A 17,382-nucleotide genomic window follows, 5' to 3' on the forward strand; every position below is an offset into this window, starting at 1 on the left:
AGTAGTAATTTGGAAAGTAGAGTTTTACACAAAGAGACTACATATGGTAGCAAAGGCAAACTAAACTTCTATCCCAATAAGCCCCCATCCCCATGCAACCATTCACTTGTACAAAAATCACCGGTAAGAGCATTCCCAATAGAAGAGTTAAATGCCACTTTTATCTAAAATAACTCTTTAAATGTTTAAAAAAACCCCTATATTAGATTAGCAAAAAAAAATGTAAAATAGATATTTGATTAGAAGAGCTAAAAAAAAAAGCTAAATATAACAGCATTTTTTATGGGAGCTATTTTTTTTTAATTGTTTCTCACCTATTTTCTTTTTTTCCCAAATCTTTTCCTTTTTTTTCTCTGCATGTTCTCTTTTTCCAAAACTTTTCTCATTTTGCCTCTTACATGTTCTCTTTTTTCCCAAAACTTTTACTACTTTTAATAATATTTTAATATAATAGATAGAAATATAACTAATCGAATGTAAAGACATTTAAAAATAGCTTAGTTAAACTAGATAAAAGTGAGTTTTAAGAAGCCATTTTACATAAAAATATGACTCCTCAATTGGGAATACTCTAACAAACATACAGCAACATATGTACATATCAAATAACAGCTGCAGAAACCATTGAAACACATCATCAAAGTTATATCCCCACAAGCCATAGCAACCAGTCGGCCAAATTATAATCCAAAATAGACCTAAGCATCCAGAACCTTCTCAATAATTTTTCTACTAATCTGCATAAATCAATGAATCTCATCAAAAGCTACACCATTCAAACCAAAACCTCTTCCTTCATACTCCAATTTCTGCATCATCTGGGTTTGTTGCAAGTAAACCCACAACAGGGAAAATCTGGAGTCCATCAATCATTAAGTCGACACCTAGAGCAGGACCTTGAACAAAAACCACAACCTTGGATGGGTGCTTCTCAATTCTGCAGAATCCACCAATTTCATGCCATCTATCACCATTAACCTCAACTTGTCCCCCATTAACCCACTGGTTGTCTACACTTAGTGCAACATTCACATTTTGCAGATCAGTAGCTCCAGAACCAATCCGAACCCAAGCAAAAACTTGGTATGTCAAGAAAAGCTTCAATTTATCTGTGATCATCTGAGAGGGACCCATCCAATTCTGTGCACGTTGGTCACAAGGATATAGCGACCACTCACAGGTTCACAAGGTCCCAGGGTATCTCTTGGCATTGGTGGAAGTACATGTGGTGAACCAATAGCAACACTCAAAGGACAATTACCAAGGGGAAACCCACCCATTGGTGCCACCACTCAGATTGACGTTCTCAATTAATATTAACTCCAAAGGCTGGATTCTACACAACAAAAACCAATATTTGAATTTTATATGCTTGACTTAACTTCAAGATGCAGATATGAATAAGTTCACAAGCCTGTTTGAGATTGTATTAAGAAATACAGAAAAAAAAACCCTCATTTTAAGATTTTCACAAGAAGCGGTTTTGGGAGTTTTTTGATAAAAAGTAACAATAAAAAAAGACTACTTTCTAAAGTTTTTTTATCAAACAAATCTATTTTTTTTTTTGGCACAAGTTTTTAGCCTCCTTAATGCAATCTCAAACAGACTCTAAAAAATTAAACAACCAACCTCAATAACTGGTGGAGGTGAAGGAGGGATTTTCTCTGCATGCTTTACAATTAAACTGTTGAGAAGAATATCAATACCCGAAGGTGGACCTTCAATATATATGACAACTTTAGATGGGGAACCATTTAAGAGGAACTTCCCCTGCAACCGTACCCAATCCATGTCTGTTACCTGGGCACTACCAAAAACAGCAGCTTCCAATGAGAAATTTTTCAAAAGTGAAAGAATCACACACATCAGGCGGTAAATTAAGGGAAAAAAACGTTTGAAATGAAAATTGGAGAAAAAATAACTAACTTTGGCAATGCCTACATACTGCTCTCAAAGATCTGGTGTTTGGACCCACAAAGTCACTCGCACATCAGAATTAGTGACGTTGTCACCAAATATCCGAACAACAGCAGTAACATCATAAGCAAGTTTTGGCTGCACTCTTCCAGTGATCTCCTGTTGAACTCCATTCCAGCTCTGTGTGCGCTCTGTTGCAGCTACAAAATACTTTCCAGACAATGGAACTATTTTCCCATCTCCCAAAGAATCAGGTAAAACAATCTTACAGCCTCTTCCAGACCATTTATTCAGGCCATCCTCAAATATGGGGTATAGGATGATATTCTCATCTCCAGCAGTGAAACATCCATGGCTCACACTCTTGGAAATTTAAAGAGTGAAAGAATATAAGGATTGTGTTCTACTTCTAACCACCAAATAAACATTATGGAATTAAGCCATTTGATAAAATAAAGCATGCACAGCAGAAATAAATAACCATAAAAAACACAACACAATTTATTTACGAAGTGAAAAACCCTTTAAACTAATCAAAGGTAAAAATCACTCTGGGGTAGCCAAACCCGAAAAATCACTATATGAAGATTCAGAGTTACAGATTAGACGATACTCACAATCTTGGAGGACCTCTAGCCTTAATAAGAACAACAAGCTCCTAACTTATCACCATCCTGACCATCTTCATGGAGTGCATCTCCTCACCGAACTTTCGGTAAACTTATTTCACCAAGTGACCAAACAACAATCTTTGTGTAGTAAAATGAAAACGAACAAAAATCAATCAAGAGCAAAAGACAGTCCGAAGTTTTATCACGTCCTCCCTTGAACAAACAACTCCCAAGACGCAGAGCTCGAAGAGAACTTTTGAGACTTGCACAAAGAAAATTCTCCCAAAAAGTTTGCAATGAATAGTGACATGAAAATCCTTTTATAGGGAAGACATTTTACTCTTCATTTCCTAACAGGACTTATTTCTCGTTAAAATGGGATGAACAAAACTTCATATATTTTCATATCTGAAAAATCCACGTCTTGCCGGAAAAGGAGTGTTGTCATGACGGGAAGAGCAAATGTCTTATCCCCATCACATGTCCTGTCCTGACGCTCCATCTGACGAGAAAATAGGGAGTCCAACATTAGTCCCATTACATACTCGTCCTGACGAGGTTCTTGACGAGAAAACAGTAGGTTTAGCTTTACTTTGTTACATGCCCGTCCTAACGCACCTTCTGACGAGGAAAAAGTAGCCTCTCGTTACATGCCCGTCCTGACGTACCTTCTGATGAGGAAACAGTAACTTTCAAGTTTAGTCCCGTTACATGCCCGTCCTAACGGGGTTTGTGACACGAAAACAATGACCACTTTGTCAAGTGTTGTCACAAGCCCATCCTGACGAGGCTTCTAACAGGAAAACAGGAAACACTTCCCAAACCCCTCAAAACCTAACTCCTACTTCCCAAAATTTTAAACAACAAAATAATTACAAGATATTTTATTGAATTTGACCAAACTAAAACCTAACCAAGAGGAAGACAAATCACACAATCAATTAGTAATAACTTCTTACAAAATGGATTTTTGGGGGAAAATGCTTTAGACAGATTACTTCAAAAATGAATAACTTGCAAACCTCTTAAGTAATCATCTTAATAACTATTCTTTATATCAATCAATAATATTATATGTGTTCGGCCTTTTAACCAAAGGAGCAAAAAAGGGTTAAAAAGTATAATTACCTCGTGCTCACTTGGGTTGGAACAAGTAATCAGTGCTGATTTGATAAGGAGATCAATTCCAGGAGAAGGCCCTTCCAAATAAAACACAACCCGGTCAAGCATAAGTTGCAATGAGAAGGTGCCTTCCAACTTTCCCCACCTCTCCTTGGACACAGAAGTCCTGTATGTCATAACTGTGGTTAATTAACACGCTGTTTCTTTTTCCATCAATGTTTTGAATTACAATGTCCATTACCTTCCAATGGATAAAAAGCTAGTCCTTGTCGTATTCATGAAAAACCAAAAGCCAGTCCCTTGAGCTCGGTATTCTAGTTTCAAAGTTGCCAGGACATCAACGGATCCATGAAGAGGTCCTGATACTCCTACACAGGCAGAAACTGTATAAGTGGAACCTGGCAAAACTCTATCTGTGATATCTTGTTCCAAGCCCTGCCAGAACTGCATGCGATTTGTAACAACTGCATAACTACCACGTGAATTTTCTGATATTCCTTCTGGGTAGGCTGCCTCAGCAGAAACTACAAGTCCATCACAGCAGTTGGGATGCCAGAAATGCAGCCCTTCAGAGAAGTCATGGTTTAGTATGATATTAGTAGTGCAACTCCCATTTGAGTCCTTTGTGTTTGGGGCTACAATCTGTCACGAAAGTCAGGAAATTAATTGGAGAACTCTTGGAGCCATGAAGCTGCTTCATAGAATTGATAAAGTAAACTTAGAACACGCCATCATCAATTGAAATCTACCAAGAAAACCCCCCATGACTTCAGCTGATGACATAAATTTTTTACAACACTCAAAATACCAATTGCAATAAGCCTATAAAATATTTTCTAAGTATTCACATTCAGCTTAACAAATTTACTCTCCTTTTTAGCTAAAAAATTACATAGTATCTATTTTTGCTATCAACTTTTCCAAAACACCACATCCATCTCTCTATTTTAACTATCTATTTTCATTATTTCATTTAAATTTTCATTTTCAATGATTTCTTTTTTCTTTTCCTTCTTTAACTTCCCTTATTTATATCCTTTTTCTTTCTTTTTAAATTTTTTTTCCTTTTTTGCGCAATATTTCTCGCATTAGTAATAACCAAAGACACCGAATTTGAGGAGTAATGTTATAAGTCTTTTTAGAATCATCTCAAATGTGATGTGACTTTTAAAATCACCAATAGATCAAAAGTCAATAAATCACATCTCAAATTTAATGATAATTTTAAAAGTCACATCCCATTTGAGATGACTCTAAGTGGATTCTAAAAAAACTTATAGCATTACTCGAATTTGAGACTTTTCGGATAAAATCATACAATCTATAGTCCATAATAATAAAAATAGGCGGTGCCATTTCACAGTTAAATTAGGAAAGTTGTAACAATGGAAAAATCACACAGAAGAAAAGAAACTCAAAAAAAAAAAAAAAAAAAAAAAAAAAAACTTTGAAGGAAAACCCAAATACAACAAAATTAACATTTTCAGAAATTCTGAACAAACTAACAAACGCATACCTCTACATTGTCGCCGGCGTTGTACGTGGGCTTCTCCATAGTTTCTCTGGTTCTGTAGCACAGCACAAAAATCAAGCAAACCAGACTCCATTCATTAGAAAAATATAAAAAGGATTATATGACAGTTTACTTTTTACTGCAATTAGAAGAAGAAAGCACAGAAAGACTACCTGGGTGTGCTTGTGCTTGTGCTTGTGCTTCTATGAGAATGTTAGGCGCAAATGTCTGAAAGGCTTTTGGGGAAGAGGAATAGACTTCTGAAGCCACGTGATGTAGTTTTTCAATGCTGCCGCTGATTTGATTTACAGTTAATGTTGTGTGTCTGTTGGTTTTCCATGTTCTTGAATTCTTTACAGTATGGATCGTGGGGTTTCAGTTATGCTTACGTTAAAAAGCCTTCGAATAAAAGGTCATCTTGTTGGGCCACTATGAGAGGCGATCAATCAAAAAAATTTGACGGACACACGAGGAAAAAAAAAATTAGAGGGAAATTTGATTTAGCGAGGTCCGTTTTATGACCGATTGAATTATTTTTGAAAACCATTTTACCCATAAAATTACAAAGCTATGAGGAGAGATTTAGCCCTTTAGCATTCCCATTCAATACTTATTACGAAGAAATTTCTAATTTAGATAGCCAAAATATTAGAATACATTTTTTTGCTCTCTAATTGGCTTCTTATATATTTTGCTGAAAATTTTGGAGAGCATGAACAATACTTTCCCAATTTTTTTTTTTTTTTTAAATAATAATAAAAAATTAAAAATTAAAAAAAAAAACATTAAAAGTTTGACATTTCGCTCTCCTTACTAGAATAAAGAATTTTTTTTTGAAAATAATATTTAAATAGAATAGTAAAAGTAAATCTTTAATTTGATGAGTGGAATGTAAATACTTTTAAAAAGTATATAACTAAAATAGAATATGTGCTTCTATAGCCAAAATAGAAAGTAAATTTAAATAGCCGGATGAGAATGGATTCACATTTGGCACTATTTTTTTTTTTTTTGGTAACCATTCACTTTTTAAAAGCACTTACATCTAGGGTTGAAAAGGCGAGCAGTTATTATCGCCTTAACCGCTAACCACCCTAATCGCTAACCGCTTATATATATATATATATATATATATATATATATATAACATGATCAACTGACTATTAAATCACAATTTAAGTATTAATATATAATCACTATAATTTTTTATTTTTTATTTTTTTGAAATAAGTAGTCGATCTTCATTATCAAAATCAAATCTAGAATATAAAACTCTAAACAAAAAGAGCAACCTACTCTGAGGAACTAGTATCAACAATACAAGGAGGAATTTCTTTCATTCACACCTTATCCATATCTTCTCTAACTGCTTCCTTAGCTAATCCATGGGCTGCAAAGTTTTGGAACTGTTTCACATGCTTTATCTCCCAACTCCTAAAGGATCTTAGAACCACCTTGATGTCAGCCCCTATTTGCCCCAAACGACTCCCGTAGTCGTCCTCATCTTGAATCATGTTAACAACTTGGAGTGAATCACCTTCAAGAATGTATCGTGCAACCTAAGATCCCAGCTGAACTCCACCGCTTGTAGCACCGCCAGCGCTTCCCCGACCACTGGTTCCTAAAACGAGAATAAAGTTTTGCTCTGAGCCGCACTAACCCTTCCCAGTTCATCACGGACAACAATCCTAGAGCCCATGTGTTTCATTCTTGGGTTGAGGGCAACATCCCAATTGACTTTGAACATGCCCGAAGGTGGAGGACTCCATTGTTCCGACATGTTTGTTGCTACCTGTTCCCCAAAACACTTTCTGATATCTAAGTGTTGTGACAAATACTCACATAAATTAATAGGTAAATATTCGCTACATTTTACTCATAAGTGCACAAGATCAAAACGATAGTATAGTAGGTAAATACGAGATCATTCTCACGACAATTGGTAAATTATGCTTAAAAGTAATTTCCTATTTAATTAACAGGTTTAAAACAATTGTCACATATTGAATTGAACTAAATAAATAAAATCAAACAAATACTAAAACTAAAAAGGATTAGAGTTTTGAAATCCACCGCTAACCATACTCAAATAAGATTAACAATACGCCAATATTCCAATTATCTCTAGATATCAAATGTTTGTCAACCTAAGGGCATTGTATCTACTCCTTAAGTTATTGATTTCCCTAAACAACGAACTAGGCATGGTATCTACTCTAATTATTTTCTTCCCAAAAGATTTAACATGGTATCTACTAAGTTGTTTTTTAAGTAAGCATAAATCTATGAAAATCGATAACCACATAAGGCCTAAGGCATGGTATTTACTCCCAGTTCCCCATGTTGATTAGCCCAAGAACCTGTGATGGGGTTCTTTTGTCATTTTATTAAGCCCAAAACTCGGTCATCTAAATTGACTTAAATAACATAAATCCAAGCACATACATATGATCAAACACATTCATATGAAGAATTCAAGTAAATAGAAAGTAATCAAATTAAAAACCAAAAAGATAATTGTAGCAAAGGCGCCAATATTGCAACCCTAAAGAGACATGATTAGGGCTTCATCTAGCCCTAATTAAAATACAAAACTACATAACAAAATAAAAGGGGAAGAGAAGAAACACCCAAACTCTTCTTGATCTAACCTTTAGTTCTTTTCCAGATCTTGTGTTTGCTTCTCCACACTTTTTTCTAGAGGCTTAGAAGTTTATTTATAGGCTTAGGAAAACATAGAAGTCCTAGAAACCCTAGTAAACTCGGAGGTTTATTTCCTTGTACAAGTAGGACTTTGAAAACCAAATTTGGGTTGAAAAAGGAGTCTGGCTGCATCTGATTTTTCTCTAGCGCACGATTGAGCTTGATCCCAGGTGTGGTGTGCTCGAGCGCAAGCCTGTGCTTGATCCTTGCTGTGTGCGCTTGAGCGTTGCTACGCTTGAACCTTCTTCTTGTGCACGCGAACGCGGCTGTGCCTGTTCCTTTCTCTCTGGTGCTCGAGCACTAATGCGCTCGAACCTAGGTGTATGTGCACTAGAGTGCATGCCTGGGCTCAAGCCTAGTCTACATGTGCTCGATCTCAACCTCCAGATTTTTCCAAAATTACCCTTTAAATCCAAATTTTACAGAAATGCTTCATTTTCTTCAAAAACTTATAAAAAGGCATAGAACACAAAAAGGAAACAAAACATTAAATAGTAACAAAACTAAGAACCTAACATATGTAAATTAAGGGGCTAAAATATGACTATTTTAGCACTTATCACTAAGCTTGCTGAAATTGTAGTATGGAAGTTTTCGTTTCTTGGACTAGCTTATTGGGGTGGAAAAATGCTCCCCCATGCATTACAGAATTTCGGCGAAACCAGATGCTCCGTGCAAGTGAGGCCACGAATGCCATCTCTTCATTGCTGCAACATTGAAACAGCTCTTCCTAGACCGCACAAAAGTCATTTCCCCCGCACTATGATTTCTGGAGTTTCCGGTCACAAGCCCCCCAAACGTCCCTCGCTGAAGGACAATGCCACAGAACGTGCCTTACCGTTTCTGTCTCTTGATTACAGAACATGCACACTGCCTCCTTAATAACCCCCCTCCGTTGTAAGTTATCTCCGTTGGGCAAAAAATTACTGCAGGCCCACCACAAAACAAAAAAAAAAAACCTTTTACAATGTTGGATACTTGGAAGGCTCCAAATTGCCTTCCATGGAAACGCTTTACCATCGAATTAGACCCTTCCCCTGTGGACAATGATTTCCTGTCATTCTCAATGTAATACACACTATGGACTGTAAAAGTCCCCGATGTAGAGGCCCTCCAAATTAATTTATCTTGCTAGTTGTACCTGCTAAGGGGTAGATTATAGATCATGTCGGCTTCCTCCGCAATGAATATGGACTGAATCAACGGTACATTCCATTCCCTCAGGATTAGGTCTATAAGCTCAGAAACTTTGGCGTCAGTAGATAAAATACGATAAGGAGATTGAACGGAGAAAGAAGTAGGTTGAGGGATTAACTTTTGTCCCTAGATATTCACCATACGCCACAGCAACCCTCCTGGAGCAATTCTTTAGTCGCAAAAATGCTTCTCCAGGCCAGATATTCACTATAATTTATATGATTATATCACATAATCAATTAATCATATGATTATATAATAATAAATTATACATATATAATATAACATAAGTCATAAGTATACAAGTTCATATTAATACAATAATTAAGTGCGTAGAGACTTAGTTCCAATATATGTTATAACTTATAAGTCCATATATGTTATAAATTATAATTATACATATATGCATGTTAAATAATATAAATGTATAAAACAAATACTTAATCATATGATTCAATAACAATTCAAATACTTAATCAAGTTAATCATATTATTCATGTACAATGATAATGTAATTCATATAATATTAAATTAAGTAATTGGCATTGGATTAAACAATGTGTTACTTATAACCACAATTGAAGTATTAATGTATCGTTATTATAATTTATATGATTATATCACATGATCAATTGATGATTAAATCATACGCTTATATAATAACAAATCATACATAATATGACATAAGTCTTAAGTATATAAATTCTCTACTAATACAATAATTAAGTACCTAGAGCCTTAGTTCCAATTTATCTTATAAACTTATAAGTCCATATATGTTATAAATTATAATTATATATGCATATTGAATAATATAAATGTAGAAGATCAATATTTAATCATATGATTCAATGACAATTCAAATAATTAATCATAATATTCATATACAATGATAATGTGATTTATATAATATAAAATTAAGTAATTGACATTGGATTAAATAATGTGTTACTTATAATAACCACAATTGAAGTATTAATGTATTATCATTATATATAATCATATTATCTTCTTTTTTTTCTTTTCTATTAGTATAACTTGTATTCTTAACAAGTTATGATTTACATTTAAGGACTTTTTTTTTAAAAAAAAAAAAGAGTACAAGTAGATGCAAATTAATGTAAATGTGGGGTCAAATATTTTAGATTTTTCAATATGGGCTCATTTTGGATCAATTTGGCCCAATGTGGTATATAAACTAAAAAGCCCAAAACTGAAAATTGGCCCAAAGGCCCAACTTTAGAAAAAACAGTTGTAGCGGGCGGTTATATGTTAGCGGGCGGATGCGGTTATTGAAATTTAATAACCGCCTAGGCGGTTACAGTTAGCGGTTTTTGGCAAGAATCGCTAACTACAACCACCTTTTCATCCCTACTTACATCCGACATAGCATTTTAGCTACCAACTTTCATTATTTTATTTAAAATATTATTTATTTATCTATTTTCATTATTCTTAAAGATAAGAAATAATTACATTTTAGCCTATAACCACTAACCGCAACCGTCTTTTCATTGCTACTTACAACCCGTCCGACATAGCATTTTAGCTATCAGCCTATCAACTTTCATTATTTTATTTATCTATTTTCATTATTCTTAAAGATGAGAGATAATCACTTTTATTATTATTATTATTATTATTATTATTATTATTATTAATTTAACTTATACATTGCTTATCAAATTTGTTTAGCACTTTATAGTGTTTCGTTTACTCAACGTGAGGCATGGGTGTGAAGACTGATTTGAAGCAATTTTGGCAGCTGGAGAAAGAAAACACGTACAATAGCCACAACTCACAGCAAATGCGTTATTACAGCACACCCGTGATAAACTTTTTTTCTTTCTTTTTTCTTATGATTAAAATGCAATGATGATATGTATATAAAATACTTTTAAAAAAAAAAAAAAAAAAAAAAAAAAAAATTATTTTCACATTTATATCATGTTTGCGACACTTTGGATCCTAGGAAAGCCCTACAATCTTTAGATGAAATTTATCATTAGCATTTATCAAATTACAATAGTATGTAACGTGCTTAATTAAATGGAAACTATCTATAATCTACATTGGAAAGTTATCGATAATAATTATCGCCCATCATATTGATAACATTGAATTTCTATTAATTTGATAATAAAGTTAATTTTCGGAAATGAGCTTTGAGATGATTTTTAAGTATATATGCCCAAAGAGTAATGCTAATAATCATTTATCATAAATTCAATGATTATTTTAAAAGTCACATCAATTTTAAAATGACACAAGAAAAAAAATGAACATTTCTTTTAACATTACTCATGCTGTCTCCAAGAGATAGTTCAATCGGCTGGAACCACGCCTAATGAAGCGGAGGCCACTAGTTCGAATCCTCCTCCCCCCTCTTGTGTAGACATGTCAAAAACACTACTCATGCCTAAAACTTAGGACTAATATGATAATTTTTCTTATATTTTACTTGGATATGTCTGCACTTTTCTTCTTTTTATTTTTATTTTTCTTTTTTGTTTGATTTGGCTGTATTATATGTTTGTAATTCGTTTTTGATGATGTTATTAGCATGAGGTGTAGTTTCCAGTTACTTCAACTACTTTTTGAGAACAATTTTTTTTAAAAAAAAAAATTATTATTGCCATATGTAGCAACAAAGCTGGGGTGATAAGAGCATTTACTATGACTTATGTAGGTTGAATTTCTATATAAAATGACTAATTAAACTCCCGTAAAACATTTTTACTGGTTTTTCTAAATCAAATACATTTTGTATTTTATCTACATTCATTTGTAGTGCTTACCCAAATATAGAGAAACACTATAACTCTATGAATATGTTTTTAATTGCTTTCTCTTTTTTTTATTAATATCTAATAGGTTCTTTAATCGATTGTTGACCATACTTTATGAAATGGATATTACTAGTTCGAATTTTTCTCATTTTTCTCTTATTGTGCGGACATAAAAATAAAATAAATAAAATCTTTACTCATTTCTTTTTTCTTTTCTTCCTTTCCCCTTTTATAAATAAATGAATACAAAAATACTATTTTAATAAAATAAAAAATAAAATATTACATAAGCCGATATATGATATTTTTAAAAGTACCTAGCTAAAATTCATCATTTTACATTATAAATAATAATAATAATAATAATCATGCTTAAAAAAAATAAATAAAAGAGGTATCGAATGTACGATCAGGGTAAGGTAGTTTCTAGCTAAACCACCAAACTCTTGACACGTTTTAGATGTAGTGTTGTTACCCTCTGAGCATCACATAGAAGAATCTTCTGTTTGGCTAAAAAGAAAAGAAAAAAGAAAAAGGTGTCATCAATATCATAGAGATCTCGAGGGGAGAACGCAGAGCCACATTGAAGGCCACGCGTATACATCAACTGCATGCACTACGAGTCAGAAGTAGAGCGTCACCAACAGCTTAAATTGCCACCAACCACGTGTAGAATATTGACTGTGTCTGTGAGACTTCTATTCACGTGACAGGATAACACGTGGAGCCCGTACTGATATTTGTTGTTGTTTGTTTGCGTCGTAGAGGATGTATTCATTCGTACGATACGACCACCTTCTTGTGTTCACTGCTTGGAACCAACTCACTGATCCTAAGAAGCGAAGGCGAATGATGAGGAGAGTAACTTGCCAATTGAAGGAACCAAACCAACCCAACCCAGTCCCATTAAATGTTTCGGTTGGTTTGCTGTATAAAGATAGTAAATGGGGAAAGTATATCATCTCCCGACCAAATTTATAATATTATCTCTCTTTTATATTTTTTTTTTGTTATTTTTCATGCAAAATAGTTTTTGTTGAAAAATATTTTTACAATAATCTCATTTCCCTAAAAATATCTTTCAACGAAAATCATTTTACAACGTTTATTGCATTCATGAAAAATCAATTTTATATATATATATATTTTTACTAAATCATAATAAACTTTAAATTACGAAAATATCCCGACCAATTCTTAGACAGGGCCGGCTTAATGGCTAGGCCACTGAGGCGGTTGCCTAGGGCCCCCAGTTAGTAAGGCCTAAAAAAAATTTTAATTTTATTTTAACTTAAAGGCCAATTTTTTTTTTTTTTTTTTTTTTTTAAATAATGCCCAAAATGTTTTCCCATAAAAATTTAAGGCCTCTAAAATAAGGCCCCAATATAATAAGCCAATTGTAAAATAAGACCAATTAACCCAAAAAAAAAAATAAAAATATGCCACATCATTTTTTTTTGGCAACTAGTTAAAAGTTAAACTTAAAAGTTATGAAACAACAATGAGAATGAAAATAATAATAATATTATAAGAATATAATATTATTAAAATAAATATTATTTAAGTAATATTTAAATATTAAAAAAAATAAGGATCAACTTCAAAATTTCGCTTAAGGCTCCAAATACATTGAGCTGACCCTGGTCTTAGAAGTGTCCGAACTGAGTCCCGCAAGGACCTCACTAAGACTCACCCGAACCCCACCTAGACCCTATCAAGACCCCATCGGGATCAACTTGAGACCCTAGCAGGACCCGCCCAAGACTTGACAAAGAGATTTTCGTAATTTAGTGTTTAATATGATTTTGCGTACACCAAATACTAAAAAATGTCGGACCCAACCGGGGCCCACCTGATTTTCCATACGTGTCAAATATCGAAAAATGTTTTCAAATAAATCATTTTCAAGGAAAATGTTTTCCACCGAAAATATTTTCCAACGAGTCCCGGGTGGGTCTTGGGAGAGTCTCGGTCAAGTCCCGGCGGGGTCTTGGGCGGGTCCCAATCAAGTTCCGAGCGAGTCTCAGTCAAGTCCTAGGCGGGTCTCGAGTACGTCCCGGCGAGGTCCTGGGCAAGTCCTAGGCGGGTTCCGATCAAGTCTAGGGCGAGTCCTGGGTGACTCTCGGTCTAGTCCCAGGCGCGTCCTAGGCAGGTATAGGCGAGTCCCGGTCAAGTCTCGACGGGATCCCGGTCAAGTCCCAACGGGGTCCTAGTCAAATCCCAACGAGGTTCTAGTCAAGTCTCGGGCGGGTCCCGGTCAAGTCCCGACGAGGTATCGGTTGGGTCTCAGTCAAGTCCCGCAGAGTCACAGGCAAGTCTCGGGCGGGTCTTGGTTAAGTCTCGGGCAAGTCCTAGACAGGTCCAGGCGGGTCTCATTCAGGTCCAGTTGGGTCCTGGTGGGGTTCCGAGTGAGTCCCAGTCAAGTCTTGATGGGGTTCCGGGCAGGTCCCGATCAAGTCCCAACGGGGTCCTAGGCGGGTCTTGGTAGAATTCGTTGATTTGAGAATGAAATGCTCAAAGTTGGAAAATGGTTTACGGTCAAAACCGTAAACCATTTTCTGAAAATTAAAGAAGAATTTCGGTCAAAAGGAAAATATTTTCTGTTGACCATTATTTTATGTTGTAGTAAACACCGTAAAATGCGAAAATCATTTTCTAAAAACTATTTTACGTCGAAAGAAACGGAGCCTAAATGGATACTCTCAATTTTAAATTGAGAGTATTTTATTCATTTGAATCGAAAAACATTCATTTAGTTATATTTAGTTATATTTCACTTTTTTGAAAGATCATCTAACTGAATATTTTTCAGTTCAAATGAATGGAGAGAATCCTAAATTTTTCGGGTCAAATAAACAGAGAGAATCCTAATTCATATAGGGGGAATATGCTATAGTTCTCAAACTCACACCCATTCGCATTTATATTTTAAAATTTAGTTAGAATATAAATTTATTATATTGGATTTAAATTTTCTATGTATGCATGTGTAATTGTAATCAAATTCTAATGGTGAACGTATGCTTAAGACTCAATTACCATATAATTATCTTGTTTCATTTTTCTTTCTTGCTTGTGCTTTTCTTCAACAATTCTTATTTTATTACAAACTTTCACATGTGAGCTCCTTCTATTAGGATGTAGTGTAAAACTTCATTTTACAGCTTTTCATAGAAAAATTTGATACATCAGGTAAAAATATCAAATACAATAGAGATGAAAATACTGTATCTTTAATTCAAATTAATCCCAAGGACTTTTCAATTTATTTTAACCCAACGTCCACCACCAACAACCAAATCCCTCACCCACTTCCGAACCCTCAATACTGGACTGTACTAAGTTGATTTTTATAGTATTCTTGTGATTTTCATGCTCTTTACAAAGTCTTAAGATATTATTATGAGTTTTTGCTCTTATAATCTTTAAAAGCAAATTGGGTTTTTCAAACACCTCTTGTTTTCTTAGGTTTGCATGATATTATAGTTTATTATGTTTTTATACACTCATTAAGAGCCTAGGATGAGATTTGTTACGTAGTGATTTGAGGATAGGAGATTTGCATCCATTCTAGCATCTAATCAAACGTTCCCTGCAACCTGACCAAACATTTGACCCCGAGCCCAAATGTTTGACTATAATCCAGAACGTTCGAACAATGTCTAAAATTGGTGAAATTAGGTTTTTGTGACATTTTAACTAGTTGCTTCTCGATTAGGACCTTATATGTTTATAATAAGTTCTCTAGTACTGCGCATAACGATAAACAATATTTCGTTATAGCAGAGACTCGAAATGTTTGAAGATTTGAGCAAGCGTACAAAGTAAGTAAATACTTACAATTGTTTTCCATAAAAATGTGCGATGTATCAGTTAACTATGCACGCGTATGTATGAGCATAATTACTTTTCATACAACTAGATAAATGCTTTAATAATTGATTAATAAGATACATCGTATGACATGGTGTATCAGTATGTGTGGTATAATGGTCATGAGCTTATTATACAAACTTGATTTTATGGTCAAATGAGTGTGTGTTTATATGGGCCTTGGATCCAATGGTTGTTTGTGACCGGCGCCGCCATGCTTGATTGACAAGTCACTACATGATGTACATCATTAGTAGCGTGAGCCACCAGAGGTTGAACTTGGCTGGGTTGCTAGTGTTATGGATGGTAGCGTGTAATATCCGGGGCATCGATATTGTATTACAAGTCCCCTAGGACAATGCCAACCCTACTGAGTATGAGTAATATCTCGAATAGACCATGTATAATAGTTATGACCAAATTATGACATTAGTTGTCAGCATTAAAACTTATAGGCGATTGTTGTTGAGATTACACCTACACTTCTCATAAGCCAAAGCTATACTTTTGGGGTGTAATGACATAGGCAACACTTAAATTGCTTGTAAAAATATACGTTTACTTTTTCATATAACATGAGCTCATTTTATATTCAACTGTGAGATTTAATTACTAAGTATTAGACTTATACAATATTTGCGGCTTGTCAGGTTATCTATTTTTAAGGAACCTTTTAAAGGAAGGAAGCCATGAGTCTGGTTTGCAATATCAAGTTTGATTAGAATGACTCTATTTTGATTAGTAGCTCAAAGTCTATGATTAATGACAATACATGCATGCATACTTTATGGTTTCTAGATATCTCATAACTATTATTTTCCCTACCCACTTACATTTACTCTGAGTATGTTAGACGAGCGATGCCTTCAATTAGTTACCAGTTAACTAAACTGAAAAAATTGCCAGTAACCGTACCAAAATATTCTAGACTAGTTTTGGGGGTGTTACTGGGAGTGACTTCATTACCCTTTGATGTTTCAACGTTTTTACTATCATGCTTCCAAAGTTTTAAAATTTTAAAATATCGGGTCGGCAAGTTTATAAAATTTACAATGTCACTCATCCAATAGGATTTTCTGTCAAATCCTAATAGAGGATGTGAAAATTCCCAAACTACCGCCGTTTTAAATTTTTTTGAAATACCCCTGGTGACCCATGACAAGCTGGCCGTGGCTTTTTTATTTTTTTATTTTTGTTTAATTTTAATTATTCAATTAGAGTAATTTATAAATTTAATAGGGATACAAGGGACAGTTCATCTATTAATCGTTTGATTTAACTGTAAATCTTGACAGGATGAATGGCACTGCAAAGTTTTTAAACTTAGCGATTCGACATGGCAAATTTTTAAACTTTAGAAGTATGATTGCAAAAACATTGGGACATCAAGGGGTGAGTAAATTTTTCCTAAAAAAAATCAAATCATTTTATTTCCAAACTCAAGCTTCCACCTTGAGTTTGAGGAGAAATGTCAAAATATAAATTTTTCATATTATGTTTAGATTTTCTATATTAAATTATTTATCATGTGTGTGATTGTAATCAAATACTGGTCATTTGATTATCTTATTTGTATTATTTTTCACCTACCACATTTCCCTTATAAGTATAGGTCATTTGTATCGCAAAGAACATCCAAAAATAAGATATGATGTAG

General features: G+C 34.1%; 1 pseudogene; it reads right to left on the reverse strand.

The window, feature by feature from the left end:
* Positions 1-795: 795 nt before the first annotated feature.
* Positions 796-6,943, reverse strand: LOC132185132 (endo-1,4-beta-xylanase 1-like; annotated as a pseudogene).
* Positions 6,944-17,382: the final 10,439 nt, after the last annotated feature.

This window comes from Corylus avellana, chromosome 7 (assembly GCF_965113065.1).
Source record: "Corylus avellana chromosome 7, dhCorAvel1.hap1.2, whole genome shotgun sequence".
NCBI lineage: Eukaryota > Viridiplantae > Streptophyta > Magnoliopsida > Fagales > Betulaceae > Corylus > Corylus avellana.